General features: G+C 39.6%; 1 long non-coding RNA gene and 1 pseudogene across 6 annotated transcripts in view; both read left to right on the forward strand.

The window, feature by feature from the left end:
- Window positions 1-17,824, forward strand: part of LOC147995954 (uncharacterized) — a 250,863-nt gene that overhangs the window by 155,205 nt on the left and 77,834 nt on the right. The gene's annotated exons all lie outside the window — the stretch shown is intronic.
- Window positions 16,088-17,131, forward strand: LOC147995955 (ADP/ATP translocase 2 pseudogene; annotated as a pseudogene).

Consider the following 17,824-nt stretch of genomic DNA (forward strand, 5'->3'; position numbering starts at 1 on the left):
AAGTTCTTATTGTACAGATCTTTTACTTGCTTGGTTAAAGTCACACCGAGGTACTTTATATTATTTGGGTCTATTATGAAGGGTGTCGTTTCCCTAATTTCTTTCTCGGCTTGTTTCTCTTTTGTAAAGAGGAAGGCAAATGATTTATTTGAGTTAATTTTATACCCAGCCACTTTGCTGAAGTTGTTTATCAGCTTTAGTAGTTCTCTGGTGGAACTTTTGGGATCACTTAAATATACTATCATGTCATCTGCAAATAGTGATATTTTGACCTCTTCTTTTCCGATCTGCATCTCCTTGATCTCCTTTTGTTGTCTGATTGCTCTGGCTAGAACTTCAAGAACTATATTGAATAAGTAGGGAGAGAGTGGGCAGCCTTGTCTAGTCCCTGATTTTAGTGGGATTGCTTCAAGTTTCTCTCCATTTAGTTTAATGTTAGCAACTGCTTTGCTGTATATGGCTTTTACTATGTTTAGGTATGGGCCTTGAATTCCTATTTTTTCCAGGACTTTTATCATGAAGGGGTGTTGAATTTTGTCAAATGCTTTCTCAGCATCTAATGAAATGGTCATGTGCTTCTGTTCTTTCAGTTTGTTTATATAATGGATCACGTTGATGGTTTTCCGTATATTAAACCATCCCTGCATGCCTGGGATGAAGCCTACTTGATCATGGTGGATGATTGTTTTGATGTGCTCTTGAATTCGGTTTGCCAGAATTTTATTGAGTATTTTTGCATCGATATTCATAAGGGAAATTGGTCTGAAGTTCTCTTTCTATGTTGTGTCTTTGTGTGGTTTAGGTATAAGAGTAATTGTGGCTTCGTAGAAGGAATTCGGTAGTGCTCCATCTGTTTCAATTTTGTGGAATAGTTTGGATAATATTGGTATGAGGTCTTCTATGAAGGTTTGATAGAATTCTGCACTAAACCCATCTGGACCTGGGCTCTTTTTGGTTGGGAGACCTTTAATGACTGCTTCTATTTCCTTAGGAGTTATGGGGTTGTTTAAGTGGTTTATCTGTTCCTGATTTAACTTCGATACCTGGTATCTGTCTAGGAAATTGTCCATTTCCTGAAGATTTTCAAGTTTTGTTGAATATAGGTTTTTATAGTAAGATCTGATGATTTTTTGAATTTCCTCTGAATCTGTAGTTATGTCTCCCTTTTCATTTCTCATTTTGTTAATTTGGACGCACTCTCTGTGTCTTCTCATTAGTCTGGCTAAGGGTTTATCTATCTTGTTGATTTTCTCAAAGAACCAACTTTTGGTTCTGTTGATTCTTTCTATGGTCCTTTTTGTTTCTACTTGGTTGATTTCAGCTCTGAGTTTGATTATTTCCTGCCTTCTACTCCTCTTGGGTGTATTTGCTTCTTTTTGTTCTAGAGCTTTTAGGTGTGCTGTCAAGCTGCTGACATATGCTCTTTCCTGTTTCTTTCTGCAGGCACTCAGCGCTATGAGTTTTCCTCTTAGCACAGCTTTCATTGTGTCCCATAAGTTTGGGTATGTTGTATCTTCATTTTCATTAAATTCTAAAAAGTTTTTAATTTCTTTCTTTATTTCTTCCTTGACCAGGTTATCATTGAGTAGAGCATTGTTCAATTTCCACGTATATGTGGGCATTCTTCCCTTATTGTTATTGAAGACCAGTTTTAGGCCGTGGTGTTCCAATAGCACGCATGGGATTATTTCTATGTTTCTGTACCTGTTGAGGCCCGTTTTTTGACCAATTATATGGTCAATTTTGGAGAAAGTACCATGAGGAGCTGAGAAGAAGGTATATCCTTTTGCTTTAGGATAGAATGTTCTATAAATATCCGTTAAGTCCATTTGGCTCATGACTTCTCTTAGTCTGTCGACATCACTGTTTAATTTCTGTTTCCATGATCTGTCCATTGATGAGAGTGTGTGTTGAAATCTCCCACTATTATTGTGTGAGTTGCAATGTGTGCTTTGAGCTTTAGTAAGATTTCTTTTACGTATGTAGGTGCCCTTGTATTTGGGGCATAGATATTTAGGATTGAGAGTTCATCTTGGTGGATTTTTCCTTTGATGAATATGAAGTGTCCTTCCTTATCTTTTTTGATGACTTTTAGTTGGAAATTGATTTTATTTGATATTAGAATGGCTACTCCAGCTTGCTTCTTCTGACCATTTGCTTGGAAAATTGTTTTCCAGCCTTTCACTCTGAGGTAGTGTCTGTCTTTGTCTCTGAGGTGTGTTTCCTGTAGGCAGCAGAATGCAGGGTCCTCGTTGTGTATCCAGTTTGTTAATCTATGTCTTTTTATTGGGGAGTTGAGGCCATTGATATTGAGAGATATTAAGGAATACTGATTATTGCTTCCCGTTATATTCATATTTGGATGTGAGGTTATGTTTGTGTGCTTTCATTCTCTTTGTTTTGTTGCCAAGACGATTAGTTTCTTGCTTCTTTAGGGTATAGCTTGCCTCCTTATGTTGGGCTTTACCATTTATTATCCTTTGTAGTGCTGGATTTGTGGAAAGATATTGTGTAAATTTGGTTTTGTCATGGAATATCTTGGTTTCTCCATCAATGTTAATTGAGAGTTTTGCTCGATACAGTAACCTGGGCTGGCATTTGTGTTCTCTTAGGTCTGTATAACATCAGTCCAGGATCTTCTGGCCTTCATAGGTTCTGGCGAGAAGTCTGGTGTGATTCTGATATGTCTCCCTTTATATGTTACTTGACCTTTTTCCCTTACTGCTTTTAATATTCTTTCTTTATTTTGTGCGTTTGGTGTTTTGACAATTATATGACGGGAGGTGTTTCTTTTCTGGTCCAATCTATTTGGAGTTCTGTAGGCTTCTTGTATGTCTATGGGTATCTCTTTCTTTTGGTTAGGGAAGTTTTCTTCTATGATTTTGTTGAAGATATTTACTGGTCCTTTGAGCTGGGAGTCTTCACTCTCTTCTATACCTATTATCCTTAGGTTTGATCTTCTCATTGAGTCCTGGATTTCCTGTATGTTTTGGACCAGTAGCTTTTTCTGCTTTACATTATCTTTGACAGTTGAGTCAATGATTTCTATGGAATCTTCTGCTCCTGAGATTCTCTCTTCCATCTCTTGTATTCTGTTGGTGAAGCTTGTATCTACAGCTCCTTGTCTCTTCTTCTGGTTTTCTATATCCAGGGTTGTTTCCATGTGTTCTTTCTTGATTGCTTCTATTTCCATTTTTAATTCCTTCAACTGTTTGATTGTGTTTTCCTGGAATTCTTTCAGGGATTTTGTGTCTCCTCTCTATGGGCTTCTACTTGTTTATTTATGTTTTCCTGGAATTCTTTCAGGGATTTTTGTGTCTCCTCTCTATGGGCTTCTACTTGTTTATTTATGTTTTCCTGGAATTATTTCAGGGATTTTTGCGATTCTTTCAGGCATTTTTGCGATTCCTCTCTGTAGGCTTCTACTTGTTCTCTAAGGGAGTTCTTCACGTCTTTCTTGAAGTCCTCCAGCATCATGATCAAAAATGATTTTGGAACTAGATCTTGCTTTTCTGGTGTGTTTGGATATTCCATGTTTGTTTTGATAGGAGAATTGGGCTCCGATGGTGCCATGTAGTCTTGGTTTCTGTTGCTTGGGTTCCTGCGCTTGCCTCTCGCCATCAGATTATCTCTAGTGTTACTTTGTTCTGCTATTTCTGACAGTGGCTAGACTGTCCTATAAGCCTGTGTGTCAGGAGTGCTGTAGACCTGTTTTCCTCTCTTTCAGTCAGTTATGGGGACAGAGTGTTCTGCTTTCCGGCGTGTGGTTTTTCCTCTCTACAGGTCTTCAGCTGTTCCTGTGGGCCTGTGTCTTGAGTTCACCAGGCAGCTTTCTTGCAGCAGAAAAGTTGGTCTTACCTGTGGTCCCGAGGCTCAAGTTCGCTCATGGGGTGCTACCCACGGGTCTCTGCAGCAGCAGCAACCAGGAAGACCTGTGCCGCCGTTTCCGGGAGCTTCAGTGCACCAGGGTTCCAGATGGTCTTTGGCTTTTTCCTCTGGTGTCCTAGATGTGTGTGCAGAGAGCAGTCTCTTCTGGTTTCCCAGGCTTGTCTGCCTCTCTGAAGGTTCAGCTCTCCCTCCCATGGGATTTGGGTGCAGAGAACTGTTTATCCGGTCTGTTTCCTTCTGGTTCTGGTGGTGTCTCAGGCACAGGGGTCCTGCCGCTCCTGGGCCCTCCCCCACGGGAGCCCAGAGGCCTTATACAGTTTCCTCTTGGGCCAGGGATGTGGGGAGGGGTGAGCAGTGTTGGTGGTCTCTTCCGCTCTGCAGCCTCAGGAGTGCCCACCTGACCAGGCGGTTGGGTCTCTCTCTCACAGGGTCTGGGGGCAGAGAGCTGTTGCGGGCCGGGATCGTCACCTGAGTTTTTGATCTTAGCCATTCTCACTGGTGTGAGGTGAAATCTCAGGGTTGTTTTGATTTGCATTTCCCTTATGACTAAAGATGTTGAACATTTCTTCAGGTGTTTCTCAGCCATTCGGCATTCCTCAGCTGTGATTTGTTTGTTTAACTCTGAACCCCATTTTTTAATAGGGTTATTTGTTTCCCTGCGGTCTAACTTCTTGAGTTCTTTGTATATTTTGGATATAAGGCCTCTATCTGTTGTAGGATTGGTGAAGATCTTTTCCCAATCTGTTGGTTGCCGTTTTGTCCTAACCACAGTGTCCTTTGCCTTACAGAAGCTTTGCAGTTTTATGAGATCCCATTTGTCGATTCTTGATCTTAGAGCATAAGCCATTGGTGTTTTGTTCAGGAAATTTTTTCCAGTGCCCATATGTTCCAGATGCTTCCCTAGTTTTTCTTCTATTAGTTTGAGTGTGTCTGGTTTGATGTGGAGGTCCTTGATCCACTTGGACTTAAGCTTTGTACAGGGTGATAAGCATGGATCGATCTGCATTCTTCTACATGTTGACCTCCAGTTGAACCAGCACCATTTGCTGAAAATGCTATCTTTTTTCATTGGATGGTTTTGGCTCCTTTGTCAAAAATCAAGTGACCATAGGTTTGTGGGTTCATTTCTGTGTCTTCAATGCTATTCCATTGGTCTATCTGTCTGTCTCTGTACCAATACCATGCAGTTTTTATCACTATTTCTCTGTAATACTGCTTGAGTTCAGGGATAGTGATTCCCCCTGAAGTCCTGTTATTGTTGACGATAGTTTTAGCTATCCTGGGTTTTTTGTTATTCCAGATGAATTTGCAAATTGTTGTGTCTAACTCTTTGAAGAATTGGATTGGTATTTTGATGGGGATTGCATTGAATCTGTAGATCGCTTTTAGTAAAATGGCCATTTTTACTATATTAATCCTGCCAATCCATGAGCGTGTGAGATGTTTCCATCTTCTGAGGTCTTCTTCAATTTCTTTCTTCAGTGTCTTGAAGTTCTTATTGTACAGATCTTTTACTTGCTTGGTTAAAGTCACACCGAGGTACTTTATATTATTTGGGTCTATTATGAAGGGTGTCGTTTCCCAAATTTCTTTCTCGGCTTGTTTCTCTTTTGTGTAGAGGAAGGCTACTGATTTATTTGATTTAATTTTGTACCGAGCCACTTTGCTGACGTTGTTTATCAGCTTTAATAGTTCTCTGGTGGAACTTTTGGGATCACTTAAATATACTATCATATCTTCTGCAAATAGTGATATTTTGACTTCTTTTTTTCAGATCTGTATCCCCTTGACCTCCTTTTGTTGTCTGATTGCTCTGGCTAGAACTTCAAGAACTATATTGAATAAATAGGGAGAGAGTGGGCAGCCTTGTCTAGTTCCTGACTGTGGTGGGATTGCTTCAAGTTTCTCTCCATTTAGTTTAATGTTAGCAACTGGTTTGCTGTATATGGCTTTTACTATGTTTAGGTATGGGCCTTGAATTCCTATTCTTTCCAAGACTTTTATCATGAAGGGGTGTTGAATTTTGTCAAATGCTTTCTCAGCATCTAATGAAATGATCATGTGGTTTTGTTCTTTCAGTTTGTTTATATAATGGATCACGTTGATGGTTTTCCGTATATTAAACCACCCTGCATGCCTGGGATGAAGGCTACTTGATCATAGTGGATGATTATTTTGATGTGCCCTTGGATTCAGTTTGCCAGAATTTTATTGAGTATTTTTGCGTCGATATTCATGAGGGAAATTGGTCTGAAGTTCTCTTTCTTTGTTGGGTCTTTGTGTGGTTTAGGTATAAGATTTATTGTGGCTTCATAGAAGGAATTCGGGAGTGATCCATCTGTTTCAATTTTGTGGAATAGTTTGGATAGTATTGGTATGAGGTCTCCTATGAAAGTCTGATAGAATTCTGCACTAAACCCGTCTGGACCTGGGCTCTTTTTGGTTGGGAGACCTTTAATGACTGCTTCTATTTCCTTAGGAGTTATGGGGTTGTTTAACTGGTATATCTGTTCCTGATTTAACTTCGGTACCTGGTATCTGTCTAGGAAATTATCCATTTCCTGCAGATTTTCAAGTTTTGTTGAATATAGGTTTTTATAGTAAGATCTGATGATTTTTTGAATTTCCTCTGAATCTGTAGTTATGTCTCCCTTTTCATTTCTCATTTTGTTAATTTGGACACACTCTCTGTGTCCTCTCGTTAGTCTGGCTAAAGGTTTATCTATCTTGTTGATTTTCTCAAAGAACCAACTTTTGGTTCTGTTGATTCTTTCTATGGTCCTTTTTGTTTCTTCTTGTTTGATTTCAGCTCTGAGTTTGATTATTTCCTGCCTTCTACTCCTCCTGGGTATATTTGCTTCTTTTTGTTCTTTTAGGTGTGCTGTCAAGCTGCTGACATATACTCTTTCCTGTTTCTTTCTGCAGGCACTCAGCACTATGAGTTTTCCTCTTAGCACAGCTTTCATTGTGTCCCATAAGTTTGGGTATGTTGTACCTTCATTTTCATTAAATTCTAAAAAGTCTTTAATTTCTTTCTTTATTTCTTCCTTGACCAGGTTATCATTGAGTAGAGCATTGTTCAATTTCCACATATATGTGGGCGTTCTTCCCTTATTGTTATTGAAGACCACTTTTAGGCCGTGGTGGTCTGATAGCACGCATGGGATTATTTTTATCTTTCTGTCCCTGTTGAGGCCCGTTTTTTGACCAATTATATGGTCAATTTTGGAGAAAGTACCATGAGGAGCTGAGAAGAAGGTATATCTTTTTGCTTTAGGATAGAGTGTTCTATAAATATCCGTTAAGTCCATTTGGCTCATGACTTCTCTTAGTCTGTCTACGTCTCTGTTTAATTTCTGTTTCCATGATCTGTCCATTGATGAGAGTGGGTGTTGAAATCTCCTACTATTATTGTGTGAGGTGCAGTGTGTGTTTTGAGATTTAGTAAGTTTTCTTTTATGTGTGTAGGTGCCCTTGTATTTGGGGCATAGATATTTAGGATTGAGAGTTCATCTTGGTGGATTTTTCCTTTGATGAGTATGAAGTGTCCTTCCTTATCTTTTTTGATGACTTTTAATTGAAAATTGATTTTATTTGATATTAGAATGGCTACTCCAGCTTGCTTCTTCTGACCATTTGCTTGGAAAGTTGTTTTCCAGCCTTTCACTCTGAGGTAGTGTCTGTCTTTGTCTCTGAGGTGTGTTTCCTGTAGGCAGCAGAATGCAGGGTCCTCGTTGGGTATCCAGTTTGTTAATCTATGTCTTCTTTTTGAGGAGTTAAGGCCATTGATGTTGAGAGATTAAGGAATAGTGATTATTGCTTCCTGCTATATTCATATTTGGATGTGAGTATATGTTTGTGTGCTTTTCTTCTCTTTGTTTTGTTGCCAAGACAATTAGTTTCTTGCTTCTTCTAGGGTATAGCTTGCCTCCTTATGTTGGGCTTTACCATTTATTATCCTTTGTAGTGCTGGATTTGTAGAAAGATATTGTGTAAATTTGGTTTTGTCATGGAATATCTTGGTTTCTCCATCTATGTTAATTGAGAGTTTTGCAGGATACATTAACCTGGGCTGGCATTTGTGTTCTCTTAGGGTCTGTATGACATCTGTCCAGGATCTTCTGGCCTTCATAATTTCTGGCGAAAAGTCTGGTGTGATTCGGTTAGGTCTGGTTTTATATGTTATTTGACCTTTTTCCCTTACTGCTTTTAATATTCTTTCTTTATTTTGTGCGTTTGGTGTTTTGACTATTATGTGACAGGAGGTGTTTCTTTTCTGGTCCAATCTATTTGGAGTTCTGTAGGCTTCTTGTATGCCTATCGGTATCTCTTTCTTTTGGTTAGGGAAGTTTTCCTCTATGATTTTGTTGAAGATATTTACTGGTCCTTTGAGCTGGGAGTCTTCACTCTCTTCTATACCTATTATCCTTAGGTTTGATCTTCTCATTGAGTCCTGGATTTCCTGTATGTTTTGGACCAGTAACTTTTTCTGCTTTACATTATCTTTGACAGTTGAGTCAATGATTTCTATGGAATCTTCTGCTTCTGAGATTCTCTCTTCGATGTCTTGTATTCTGTTGGTGAAGCTCGTATCTACAGCTCCTTGTCTCTTCCTTTGGTTTTCTATATCCAGGGTTGTTTCCATGTGTTCTTTCTTGATTGCTTCTATTTCCATTTTTAATTACTTCAACTGTTTGATTTTGTTTTCCTGGAATTCTTTCAGGGATTTTTGCGATTCCTCTCTGTAGGCTTCTACTTGTTTATGTTTTCCTGTGTTTCTCTAAGGGAGTTCTTCACATCTTTCTTGAAGTCCTCCAGCATCATGATCAAATATGATTTTGAAACGAGATCTTGCTTTTCTGGTGTGTTTGGATATTCCATATTTGTTTTGATGGGAGAATTGGACTCCGATGATGCCATGTAGTCTTGCTTTCTGTTGCTTGGGTTCCTGTGCTTGCCTCTCGCCATCAGATTATCTCTAGTGTTACTTTTTTCTGCTATTCCTGACAGTGGCTAGACTGTCCTATAAGCCTGTGTGTCAGGAGTGCTGTAGACCTGTTTTCCCTTTTTTCTTTCAGCTAGTTATGGGGACAGAGTGTTCTGCTTTCGGGGGGGTAGTTTTACCTCTCTACAGGTCTTCAGCTGTTCCTGTGGGCCTCTGTCTTGAGTTCACCAGACAGGTCACTTGCAGCAGAAAAGTTGGTCTTATTTGTGGTTCCGAGGCTCAAGTTTGCTCGCGGGGTGCTGCCCACGAGCTCTCTGAGGCGTCAGCAATCAGGAAGATCTGCGCCGCCGTTTCCGGGAGCTTCAAGTGCACCAGGTTTCCAGATGGCATTTGGTGTTTTTCTCTGGAATCAGTAATGTGTGCAGAGTGCAGTCTCTTCTGGTTTCCCAGGCGTATCTGTGTCTCTGAAGGTATAGCTCTCCCTCCCACGGGATTTGGGTTCGGAGAACTGTTTATTCGGTCTGTTCCTTCAGGTTCCGGAGGTTTCTCTGGTGCAGGGGTCCTGCTCCTCCTGTGCCCTCTCCCACGTGAACCCAGAGGCCTTATACAGTTTCCTCTTGGGCCAGGGATGTGGGCAGGGGTGGGCAGTGTTTGTGGTCTCTTCCGCTCTGCAGCCTCTGGAGTGCCCACCTGACCAGGCAGTGAGGTCTCTCTCCCACGGGGTCTGGGAGCAGAGAGCTGCTGAGGGCCGGGATCAGCAGGTGTGGGACTCCCAGTAACCACAGGAAGTGCCCGGTCCTAGAGGAATTCTGCCTCTGTGTGTCCCAAGTTCACCAGGCAGGTCTCTTGTAGCAGAAAAGTTGGTCCTACCTGTCATCCCGAGGCTCAAGTTTGCTCGCGGGGTGCTGCCCATGAGCTCTCTGCAGCGGCTGCAACCAGGAAGATCTACCTATTATTCTTAAGTTTGATCTTCTCATTTTGTCCTGAATTTCCTGGATGTTTTGGTTTAGAAGCTTTTGCATTTTTCATGCTCTGGCTAAGTCTCTCCGAAGACAGCTATATCAGGTTCCTGTTAGCTTGCACTTTTTGGCATCAGCAATACTGTCTGGGTTTGGTGTCTGTATATGGGCTGGATTCCCAGGTGGGGCAGTCTCTGGATTGCCTTTCCTTTAGTCTCTGCTCCAAACTTTTTCTCTGTATTCCTCCAATGAATATTTTTCCCCTTCTAAGAAGGACTAAAGCATCTGCACTTTGGTTGTCCTTCTTGAGCTTCATGTGGTCTGTGGATTGTATCTTGGGTATTCTGAACTTTTGGGCTAATATCCACTTATCAGTGAGTGCATACCATTTTTTTTTTTTTTTTGGTGATTGGGTTACTTCACACAGGATGAGTTCCATCCATTTGCCTAAGAATTTCATGAAGTCATTGTTTTTAATAGCTGAGTAGCACTCCATTGTGTAAATACATTTTCTGTATCCATTCCTCTGTTGAGGGATATCTGAGTTCTTTCCAGCTTCTGGCTATTATAAAGATAGTGGAGCTGTGTACTTGTTTTATATTGGAGCATCTTTTGGGTATATTCCCAGGAGTGGTGTATCTGGGTCCTCAGGTAGTACTATGTCCAATTTTCTGAGGAACCTCTATACTGATTTCCAGAGTAGTTGTACCAGCTTGCAATCCCAGCAACAATGGAGGAGTGCTCCTCTTTCTCCATGTCCTCACCAGCATCTGTTGCCACCTGAGTTTTTGATCTTAGCCATTCTGACTGGTATGATGTAGACTCTCAGAGTTGTTTTGATTTGCATTTTCCTGATGACTAAGGATGTTGAATATTTTTTTAGGTGCTTCTTGTAGCATTTAGTATTCCTCAGTTGAGAATTCTTTGTTTAGCTCTGCACCCCATTTTTTAATTGGGTTATTTGGCTCTCTGGATTCTAACTTCTTGAGTTCTTTGTATATATTGAATATTAGCCCTCTATCAGATATAGGATTAGTTCTATGTTGAAAGTAGGGTTGTGAAGAGCTTTTTCCATTCTTTAGGCTGCCATTTTATCCTACTGATGGTGTCTTTTGCCTTAAGGAAGATTATTCAGTCTCATGAGGTGTGGCTATCCCAGAACTTCCTACCCTTCCTTTTCCCTGACCATTCTCAATCTATGTGTTCACCCTTGCAAGTATTCCTATTTGATCAATTAGTTATTTAATTGTGTGCTTGCAACCAAATGACAGGATCAAGAGATAGAGATGAAATCACATTCTTATAAAAAATATAAGGTTCACCGATACCCACTTATCAACTGTTGTAAGAGGATGCCATACGTGAATACTTCTGAGGTTTTAGATTTTATTTCAGTACAGTTACTGCCTTTCAGAAGTGTTTGCACCAGTGTAGTATTGCAGCAGTGGAAAGTGTTTGTTAGGAGGATTGGCAGTTCTTGTTGATTGGCATCTTGAGTTCAGAAACATTGCACTGTAACATGTGGACATAGAGGTGGAGTCTGCATAACTGCCTCATGTCTTCTTGATGACATGGGTGCCATATTGCCAACTCTTCCACTTGCTTCTCGTTCCAAAACTGTGGGTGGGTCATGAACATTTGCTTCATGGCTGTGTGCAGTTTGTAGGCTTTATGTTGTGTAGACCTGCTATAGACATTGCTCTTTAATTGGGCAGAAAAGTGGCTTCTTTTCCATTTCAAAAAGCTGAGTACATGTTGTTACCACAGCATTTCTGGTCCATGCCAGCTCGATGAGCAAGCACCTAGGATTGGAAATCCAACAAGAGACTGTGTAAGCTGGTAACTGAATCTGCATTTCCATTGCTGGGGCTGATCCCAGTTATAGTTGAAAAGAAGCATCTTACATATTTACTCATGCTGCAAACTTGCTAGACGTCAGCTGCTTTTAGTATCCCACACAAGATGACATTCATTATTACTCAGAAAAGAATAATAGAACACATTTGTGGTAAATGGTTTCGATGAATGTTCTGGGATGCATGGTTGACAGGTGGCCTTTCTATCTTTCCCACTCCTACCCAGACTCTTACAGGTAAGAATGAACGAAGTCTTTTAACAATGTAAGCCAAAAAGAACAAAACTTGTTGTTTTTGATGTGCATTAGAAACAAAGTAGTTTTGATAGAAACAAATAATGACCTATTTGCTCAAGTAGTTATATTTTATGGCTTAACTTTAAACCCTGGAGAACAGGAAGTGGAGATAAAATATCTATCAAAATATTATCTATGACAAATGAAACAACTGCGCCTTCCAAAAACCTTCTCTTAGGGCCTTTGAAAATTGCTGTGAATGTATTTAAATCATAACCATGCACCAAGAAACAAATAGTTTTTAATCTTTTGCACACTTCTATGCGATGGTGATGTGGTTCCCATTAAAGCTGATGTTTCAGGTCAATATGACTTTCACTAGGACTAAAGTTGCTAACACCACAATTTCGATAGTGTCTACATGAATATCTAATTATGTTGCTATAAACAGCTGTAGTGCTACATTTTCACTGAGTATGATGTGCCTTCTGCTAGGGTTGGCATTTAAGCAATCTTACTTTCTGTTTTCCTGTTGTATATACAGTGTAAAGTATTCCCACCTGAGCTTTCCCCAAAGTTTCATTTGGTAAACAAAACATGATTTGAAAGATGTTTTTTGTTTTATGTTGCCCAAATCAAGCTTTGCTTTGAATCAAGCCAAATGATGAAAACATAGTCCAGCTTTCTCCCCAGCAGAATGCAATTACTTCTAAGACCTATGGTAAAAAGACAAACTAATTGGGAACACTCGTATTTGTTTCCAGTTAGCAAAGATTCTTATTGAGAATGTCCATTTTTTAAATTCAGCAAAGCGTGTTTGTGTTTAGTGAATGAAAAGGTAGGAGTTCTGAAAGGCAAGTGTGCTGGTTATGGACTCCTTGTGGGGCTCTATCACCACAGCACTTGCAAGAAGTAATAATGAGAGACCATAAGCAAACAGTAGATGATTCATGTCAGATGCTTCTCCAATAATGTGAGTGGGGAGCAGCAGCTGATGTATGGGATATTGAAGGCAGATTAAGTTGTTAATGTATATTAGTATATTCCTAATTTCCTTTTAATTGAAAAAGACATATTGACTTTAATTAGAACCATTTCACAGGAACTGTCAATTAGCACATGTCAAACTAGTTAATTCAGAACAGAATTCTTTTAATTAGGGTCTGCTTTCCTTTAACTATGGGGCCAATGAAATCAGCCTCTCCTTATCTAGATTTTAAATGTCTCTGAGACATATAATACAAATGTAGACTCTTATCTATTATTAGAAGCCCATATGGATAACATTAAAATGATGATGCTGGCATTGTTCTTGCTGCACAAATCAGAGTCCTTTTATGACTGCCTGAAAAAAAATGGCTTTGAACAAAGACCACTTTAAATACCAGATTTATCCTACTTTAAAGAGACTACAAAATTTATGACATTCATGTTCACATTTAAAGTATTATTTAATATGTCTGCTCAAATAAATGGGCCTATTCAAACGTTTTGTGTGTTCTATCAGCCGAAGACACATAAAGCATTGTCAAACCATGCAGCAACATTTTTCCCTTAAATGAACTGTAATCAAAAAGGGAAAACAGACTGGATGATTTTTTTTGGCATAACATAAAAATAGCATTGTTAACTTTCATTGCATCCAAAGATTTAATAGCAATAGTTGATACAGTGACTTACAGCACTAGTGGTGAGCTGATGCTGTCTTTGTTTCTCAGACAGTGTAAAACCTGAAGCTTGGTTATTACTTAATGTAATGATGTGGAATTACAGCATCTTAGTTACAGTTAGCGTGAGGCACATGCACTGGCTTGTTGGGACAGGGCTGGGTAATATTCGCCTACAGTAAGAACACTTAAGATTAAGAGAGGAGAACTAAGTGGTACAGAGAAGGGATGTTTATGTGAAAGACAGTTTATCACCTGAGCTTTAGCAACTGTTTTACTGAGTTACAGTGAGTGAAGATTCCAGGAGGTAATGGAAGGAATATTTAATAACCTAACCTCTGAATTCCAAAGAGAATTATCTAGTAAGATGTTTGCTCGTCCGGTAGCAGAGATTTAACTGAATGCTGGCACTAGGTTTACTGTGATTCTGTCAGTGGTTGCTCTTCTAGTCAAACTGAGAGCTACTCAAGCTTGTTTAGCACAGGCAAGACAATGAAGCCAACAAATGAGCAGCAGAAAAGGGTCCCTCAAGTGGCCTTTGTTTGCTTCTGGTGTTGACCACTTCTTCTGAAGTGTTTCTAGGGTGCACAGCCCATGTCACAGCATATCTCCTCTTTTTACTCTGTCCAGGTCTGTAGCTTTTGCTTTTATTGTTCATGTCATATAACTCTCTCAGTTTGTGGTGAACTATTTGTGTGTGCGTGTACCAAAATTTATTATTTTCCCTCAATATTTTGTATACATTATTCTATGATTAAATTTTATGTATTTGAGAATTTTGATATGGAAAGTTAATATTCATCTCCCTAAAATCCATATACATATGCATGACTGACATCTTAAAGTGGGATTTATTCTCTACTGTGGACTAACTCCTTGTGTTTCCCTAAAATTCATAGGCTGCAATTGAGCCACAAATATATTCATATTTGACCCTTAGGAGAAGGCTGGTGCCCTCAGAAATGAATTTAGTGGCCTTATAGAGGGACTCTAAAGCAGTGCTTCTCCACCTTCCCAATGCTGCAACCCTTTAATACAGTTTCTCATATTGTGGTGACCCCCAACCATAAAATTATTTTTTGCTTCTTCATAACTGTAATTTTGATATTGTTATGAATTGTAATGTCAAATCTATATTTTCCAAAGATCCTAGGTGACTCCTAGGAAAAGGTCAGTAAGCTTCTAAAGGGATTGCAGTCCACAGGTTGAGAACTACTACTCTAGAGAGATGCTGTTCCTTTCTGCCATTTGAGAACACATAAGAAAATAATATCAGATGCTTATAGAATCTCGTTTAGCCTTCCTAGACTCTAAACCTATAAAAAATGAATGTCCAAATCAATCTCACTAGCCTAACACAGGACTGGTGCAGTGGCTTAGCAGGTGAATGTTTTGCTTCCAAGTCTAATGACCTGAATTTGATCTCTGGAACCTACATGATGGAGACAACATGGGAGAGGCACTGTACACACATGCAACTCCACCACAGCATGCTCACATGAATGTACTCCTATAAACCAATAACACACATAATAGAAAACCAAGCAAACAAATCTACAGTGGATCCCACATGTTGTAGTGTGTGAGAAGAGGGACCGAAGCCCATAACTGATGTACTATTGACATGCTTTCACAATTATTGTTCTGTGTTTTTCTTTACATATGTTTTAGTTTGTGATCCTGTTAAAAGTGTTAGAAATTTACTTGTAAGGTATAAATGCTTTTGAGATTGACAATTTTCCATAACTGAAGCTTGTAGAATACAATACTGAAACAATTAGATACATTTTGTATTAAGTTTAATTTAAAGAATGATCAGTTTCTTTGATTCTGTTCATACATTAATGCTGGTTAAGAATCTCAAGCACTATTAATCTAATTTATATGTGTTTTAGCTATATGCCCACATGAATTCTATGATTTGTAATTATAAAAATATGGTGAGATACAGCCATACAGTTTATAAATTAGTTTCATGTAAACTCAAAGTAAACTTCCCCTCCATCCCTGGCATACAATTCAAAAGGAGGCATCCCACACTGGACTTTTGTTTAATAGCCTGCAGCTTCTGGAATGAGCATTATTCCCCTGTGTAAGGTAACTGCAATTAAAATATTTTGGGGATATGTTTTGTAGGAAGCTTATGAAATAGTAGATTTCCATTTGGCCTTTTCAAATATCCTTAGTATTTCAAATGCCCTGCTTCCCTCCTCTGCCCTGCCCACCTCCCGGCTTATTCTCTTTTCTGCCTTTTTATTTTTAATGGCTAAAAACATATTTATCAACTATCTACTATTTTTAGGATCCTTGACTTTGTTGAAAATTTTAGATTTATTTATTTACTTTTATGTACATTTAGTTTTTGCCTGCTTGTATATTTGTATACTATCTATATGCCTACTGCCTGAGGAAGTCAAAGAGGGCACTGGATTCCCTAAAACTGGAGGGTCAAATCTGGGTCCTTTGCAGGAACAGGTGCTCTTAACTACTGAGCCATCTCTCCTGACCCTTTAACACATTAACTGTTAAATAGTAGTTAAGACATTTGCTTTTCGAGAGTCCGGGAGTCAAAGCTGGTTGTCAACCCAATCTGTCTTGCACTTGCCTGCCTCTTCTTTTTCGCTTTCAACATGACAGATGCCGCTGTGTCCTGCACCAAGGACTTCTGCGGCCATCTCCAAGATGGCGGTAGCACCCATCGAGTGGGTCAAGCTGCTGCTGCAGGTGCAGCATGCCAGCAAGCAAATCACGGCAGATCAGCAATACAAAGATATCATAGACTGTGTGGTTCATATCCCCAAGGAACAGGGAGTCCTGTCCTTCTGGCGTGGTAACCTGGCCAATGTCATTAGATACTTCCCCACCCAGGCTCTCAACTTTGCCTTCAAAGATAAATACAAGCAGATCTTTTTGGGTGGTGTGGACAAGAGGACCCAGATTTGGCGGTACTTTGTTGGGAACCTGGCATCAGGTGGTGCCGCTGGGGCTACATCCTTACGCTTTGTGTACCTCTTGATTTTGCCCATACCAGTCTAGCAGCTGATGTGGGCAAAGCTGGAGCTGAAAGGGAATTCAAAGGTCTTGGTGACTGCCTGGTTAAGATCTATAAATCTGATGGGATTAAGGCTTGTACCAAGGCTTTAATGTGTCAGTACAGGGCATTATCATCTACCGAGCTGCCTACTTCGGTATCTATGACACTGCAAAAGGAATGCTCCCAGATCCCAAGAAAACTCACATCTTCATCAGCTGGATGATTGCATAGTTTGTCCTTGCTGTTGCTGGTCTGACTTCCTATCCTTTTGACGCAGTTCGCCGTTGTATGAGGCAGTCTGGTCACAAAGGAACCGATAATTATACAGGCACTCTTGACTGCTGGCGGAAGGTCGCTCGAGATGAACGAAGCAAGGCCTTTTTCAAGGGTGCATGGTCCAACATTCTCAGAGGCATGGGTGGTGCCTTTGTGCTTGCCTTGTATGATGAGATCAAGAAGTACACATAATTATGTCCTAGGTGTTCTCCCCGAGAACAGGCATATTGTATAGTAGACCATATTCTTGAACATTCTGGACAGATTCTCTGGGCTTGTCTGTCTTATCAATGGCAACTATTTACCAGTTGAAAAGTGGGAAGCAATAATATTCATCTCACCAGTTTTCTCTTAAAGCCATTTCCATAATGACAATAATGATGGGACTCAATTATATTTTTTATTTCAGACACTCCTGATAATAAAAAATTGAAGAAATAAAAATATCCCAGACCAAAAAAAGACATTTGCTTTACATTTGATTTCATTACAAGAAAACTGTTTTTAAAGAAATTATTAATAGTAAATAAATTAGTGTTTAAAATTATTTATTCAGAATGTTATTAGCTGATAAAATTCAAACATTTTTCTCATGCAATATGAATAATCCATTATTCCAATTTATAATTTGAGGCTTTGCATACAGAAAATCTGCATAAAATTATAGAATTTTTATTTATGTGCTTTGTGATATTAGAAAAGTTTCTTAATAGCTCTGAGTTGCTGTTCAGGCCTCTGATGAGGGTGTGGGCAGAATGTGGACATGTGCACACTGTGGAGGGGCTTCAGTCTCTGTGAAAATCAGTGTAGAATCCTCAAATGAGCGAAAGCAAAGCTACCATATTGTCCAGCTGTGCCGCTCCTGAGAGTGTGTGCAAAGGCATTTGAGTCAGTGCACTACAGAGACACCTACACATCTGTGGGTTTTTTGTGCTTATTTTGTAGCATTATTAACAACAGCGA

Source organism: Rattus norvegicus, chromosome 2 (assembly GCF_021556685.1).
Source record: "Rattus norvegicus strain SHRSP/BbbUtx chromosome 2, alternate assembly SHRSP_T2T, whole genome shotgun sequence".
NCBI classification, from domain to species: domain Eukaryota; kingdom Metazoa; phylum Chordata; class Mammalia; order Rodentia; family Muridae; genus Rattus; species Rattus norvegicus.